Source organism: Pteropus alecto, unplaced genomic scaffold (assembly GCF_000325575.1).
Source record: "Pteropus alecto unplaced genomic scaffold, ASM32557v1 scaffold35, whole genome shotgun sequence".
Classification (NCBI taxonomy): domain Eukaryota; kingdom Metazoa; phylum Chordata; class Mammalia; order Chiroptera; family Pteropodidae; genus Pteropus; species Pteropus alecto.
This window is the reverse complement of record NW_006437828.1, coordinates 8983191-8988537: the sequence shown is the minus strand read 5'-3', so window position 1 is coordinate 8988537 and position 5347 is coordinate 8983191. Positions and strand designations below refer to the sequence as shown.

Genomic DNA, 5347 nt, shown 5'->3' with positions numbered 1-5347 from the left:
GTCCCGTAGGAAGGAGCCCTCATCCCAGCTGCCAGCACATCCCTTCGAGTACTTATGACCATCAGAAACTATCTTCTTGATTCAATTTGCTTCCTCGTTCGTCAGCTTCCTCCTCCACCGGAATATCAGCTCCCAAAGGGCAGGGACTTCGCCCGTTGTGTCAACTTCGGGTCCCCAACACAGAGCCAGACGCTTAGGAGGTACTCGGGTACTAGCGGAAGGAAAGAATGTGTGGAGGGAGATCTTGGCTGGACCAACTATTACATCAGAACAGGAACTTTAAAAGCAGACAAGCTTAACTCATTAAATTACAATAATAAATACTTAGATTTTTGTCTTGAAAAAAAAGTAAAATGTATCATTTTGATTTTACTAATTCGTAATATTCAAGGATTTCATCAGGGGCTAAAATTTACCTAATGATAATTTAAATAGAAATGATTTACTAATTTATTTATTATTTATTTAGGCCAGGCACCCCTTGGTTGACCTCACAGATTGCAAGGACCTTGTCAGCTTACAATCCCTTATTTTTTATTTTTTTACACCTACAGCACCTGGTCTTCCTAGGTGGTCTCCCATCCAAGTACTAACCAGGTCCGACCCTGCTTAGCTTCCGAGATCACACGGGATCGGGCTTGCTCAGTGTAGCATGGCTGTAGACACAATTTATTAATTTAAAGTGTGAATAAGAATTCAATTAAATATTTAAACTGTTTATATTAAAAAACAGTTTCAACTGTGGGGGAAAGAGCGTATTCTTATCTCTTTGTATTCCTCATCTAGAACGTTCCTGGTACAGAATGGATGTTTAACAGGTAATAGTTGAGTGAATATACTAATTCATGTTAAAAAAAAATTCATTTATTTAATAAAGAAGGTCTCAAAGAGCATTTGACTTAAAAATACTTCGTTAGGCTAGTCTTACCGTTATCTGAATCTAAAGATACAAAAATTATTCTTATCTCTTTGTATTCCTCATCTAGAACGTTCCTGGTACAGAATGGATGTTTAACAGGTAATAGTTGAGTGAATATACTAATTCATGTTAAAAAAAAATTCATTTATTTAATAAAGAAGGTCTCAAAGAGCATTTGACTTAAAAATACTTCGTTAGGCTAGTCTTACCGTTATCTGAATCTAAAGATACAAAAATGCTGGTCTTTAAAAATTGCTTCTGAATTTAAAGCTGTTTGGTGGCATACTTAAATACCTAACATATATGTTTATAATCTCTAGCTTAGCAATTACACTTGGCATTCAACCCTGAAAATGTAGTAATAAAAATTAAGTATGAAAATTTCAAAGACGGGGACAAAATGAGGTATATATATCATTTTGGACTAAGGACAAAGAGGTAGGCAACTCGTAGTAGATGACAAAGAGTAAACATTTGGTAAACAAATTTTTGCAGGACCATCCAGAATCAATGGGACACAAAGGGGAATCCAGGGGACAGATTTCTGCTTGGATCCTCCGTGTCTGCCACGCTTCATTCATATGTTAAGGTGATTATGCTAAAATGAACGTGCTAAATTTCTCTCCTGAAGCAGGTTTTTCTATCCGAATTTCTTTAGGCAGAATAATCTGCCTGGCACTTTCTGGGTACTGGCTCCCCACTCCCACGGTGCTGCAGTTATGAGATTGTTTTTCTTTTCGTGGTTTTCCCCTAAGTTCTTTTATCGTAGTGTATGTTCCAAGTTGCTTGAAACATAGCAACAGCCTCCTAACCAACCTCCCCGCTGTCACTGCTGCATTTTTTTTTAGATTAGCTAGAGCGAGCATAAATAAATTGTACCGCTGGCTTTCTAGTTCAAATAGAATAAAATTCAAAATTTTAACTGCTTGACAATAACATTTTTGATCTGACCTGCGACATAGGTCCAATAATTATTGGATGCATATATAAAGGCATGTTCCATTTCTCTTATAATTCACCACTGTCTTTTCGAAGAAACGCCTACATTTATACTGTTCTGTTTACTAAATTTCACCTAAATCATTAATGACGGATCATATTTCCCTCACTCGTACATGTATTTCACATTAAATTTCATATAAATACCGGTGAAAATAAGACAAATCACCTGAAGATGTTGCTAGTAACATCCACTGAAATAAGGGAGGATGAATGAATGATGGTCGAGATGAATTCATGTCAAGCAGTTTTTTCCTTATTGATCACAAGGGAAGAGTGAGTTTTGTGTAGCAAAACCCATTATCGTTTAGGGAAGATTAAACCAGTCGCTCTAGAAAGAAGTGCATTGACATTTATTCAGTTCCTACCTGTGGTAGATAATTAATATTCGTTATGTCTTAAGTCTGGAAGTATCGGCAAATGCCTGATACGAGGAAAACAAATAAAGATGACTACACAGCAGTTTGAATTCAAGCTGAATCTTGTGCTTAGTTCCAGTCCAGTGTGTCTCCCTGGGTAGAACTGAAAAGGATTAGGTCAGTGCTGACTTATAGCAAAATCATGCCTGCCACGTGGGCAACTTTAAATTTTCCAGTAGCTGCATTAAAGAAGGGAAAATGCAACAGATGACATTCGTTTTAATAATACATTTTATTTGACTATCGATATGTCTGAAATATCACTATTATAATATGTAGTCAATATAAAAATTATCGAGGTTTCTTTTTATACTGTTTTCAAGTTCCAGTGTGCATTTCATACTTAAGAAACGTCTCGATTGAAACCACCCCGTTTCAAGGGCTCAGGAGCCATCGATGACGAGAGGACTCCACGCTGGACAGCACAGGGCTCGGGAATAAGGTAAGAGGAGAAAGTAACCAAACAAGTGTTTAAATTCAGTTTTCTGGGTGGCTCGCAAGGCAAATCGTAAGCGCTTCTCTGGGATTAGTTGCCCTCAGTTTTTGAGATACCAAAGCTGGGAAACCTTTATTCAAACAGTCTGATATGAGTTGTCCAAGATTCCAGCCAGCCAAGGTCAAACAGTGGACGCACTTGGTTGCACAAGGTTGAAACTTGGCAAGAATTCTTTCTGCCATCCAAACAAGTCTGCGATTCACCTCGGATGAGAGCAGGAGTCATTTATTGCTCCACCGGCCACCCAGATCTTCAGTTAAGATGACCGCTTACCTGATTACTTCTGAAAGGGCAAGGAGGTACTCAACTATTACCCCGAGACAGTAGGTATAACGTGAGATCATTTTCCTGCTGGCAAACCAGGACACATAGCCACCCTACCTCTAGTCAGTGTTTTTACCTCTTGAAGAAGATTGAACAACTGATAAAACCAGCGTTTGTAGAGCTTCCTTCCGATGACAAAATACAGTACATACTCTTTTCAAATGCACAGGGAATAACCACTAGGACCACACTGAATGCCAGAAAACAATTCCAACATTCATAAAATAGCCTAAATCGTATGAAGTTTGTTGTCTGCCCACAACAAATGAAAGCAGAAATCGATGGCTAAAAGAAAGGAATTAAGGTTGATCAACGTACTAATAGTTGATGAAATCCTAAAGTCTTATAGTCTTGATCAGGAAATCTTTTCTCTTTCCTTACCAAATGATGAACCCAGTTCAAAAATATTGAAGCAAACTACCTGTCATTTGGGTCTCCCTCCAAGTATGCCCAGTAACTTTCGATTGAATAATTCGTATTACCTATAAAAACCTGTAGAGGCTCCTCTGATATCTTCTTCCTTAAATATTTACTTTTCTTCTGAAAGGCAATCAGAGAAGGAGCATGTAACCTTGATTCAGTGTGGGACCGGGAGAAATGGAGGTTGAATTTCAATTTTTGTAAGGGCTGGTCTATTTCCAGTTTGCTTTTACTCTCAACATGTAGTTCTTATGGGTCTCAACTCAAAGAGTAAAATTTTTACCAGTGCCTCTCATATTTATCAGGACGTGAACTCCAATTTGTGTCTCCTCGCACCGTGATATCGACAAAAGTTTGCTGGGATTTTTTACATTTTCTGTCTGTCATTGTTTGTCTTCTAATTCCTTCATCCTGCACGGCTTAGTGATGGCGAAAAAGCAACAGAGAACGTGAGCTTGTCTCATTTCATTTTCTTTCTTTCAAGAATATTTATCCCCTAACTCCTATCTCCCTTGAGTGTTCTCTAATGCCTTTAAATTGATACATGTTAGTATTTATCCAGCTTTTCCTTGATGTTATGAGAGGGAGTTGATTTGACATAAGCTACTAGAATTCTTAAAAATGTAGATAAGTCTGCACCTTTAAACTTCTAAATATCATTTTGATAAAAATTTCATTTAAATATCAAAGAATCCTTATCTATCTGCCAAGTAAAACAACAACCTGATGTTAGGACACTTATTTCTTGACAACCACATGTTTAATAGATGACTATCCTGTCGTCACGCCGGAAACCAAGTGATAGGAGGAAGTAAGTAAACCGTGAGATCGTATTACTAGCAAAATGTCAATTGAAACCAAAGAGAAAGATCCTGAAAAAGGAGCTCTGCAATGTCAGTGTGGGTGTGTGTAGGAGACAGAGAACCATTAATAGCCCACTTATTTTTAGAAAAAAAAAATTTTCATTCTAAGAATAGGACCATTTATCACGTAGCGCTATGAACTTTCAGTGTAACTTGGTAAAAGGAGATGTCGATGGCGGGGCGGGTGACGTTAATCACTCTGCGTCTGCTGAAAGTTTGAAAGTAAGGTGGCAGAACCGCGTTGCCTCCTCCCTTTAGCTGTTGCAAAATCACAGGTGCATCCGTTACAGGCGACACAGACAGCGCGGCAGCATCGGTGCGGGAGAGCTACTCTGCGCCCACTCTGCAGTAAGCGTGGCGCCTTCACGCCCTTTTCCTGGGCTGTCAACCTTCAGCAAAGCACTAACCCGCCCTCCCGCAGCAATAATGCTCAGTCGGAGAGCGATGCTACAATTGGCTAAACAGATGATGCCGGAGAGTTTAGGGAAGGAATCCAAAGGAAGAGTGGGGGAACGCGAGGGGACCTCGGGGTCACAGTCACTGGGTTCAAAGTCCCAGGTTCTGTCCCTTCTTAACTATGTGGTCTTAGTCATGTGGCCCGAGTCTCTGCTTTTTTATGTGTAAAATGCAAATAATAAGACCTGCCCTGTCATGCTACTGCACAGGTGAAAAATTTCCAACAAAATGACAGACGAAAATAGGGTCCCGAACGATAATTGGTATTCTTATTATCGATTTCTCAAAACCTCTCGCATAGTAATGTATAGCTAGTTATTGATTGCCATGCAATCATTTACGTGGAAGACGATTTGCTCTAGAAATTCTTTCAGAATGAACTTTCAATTTTTACATTAAAAGAGCCATGTGAAATCAGCAAAGGGTGAGATGATGATTTCGTTAGAAGGAT

General features: G+C 39.0%; 1 pseudogene; it reads right to left on the bottom strand.

The window, feature by feature from the left end:
* Nucleotides 1–545: 545 nt before the first annotated feature.
* LOC112482287 lies at nucleotides 546–664 on the bottom strand (annotated as a pseudogene).
* Between the last annotated feature and the right edge of the window lie 4683 nt (nucleotides 665–5347).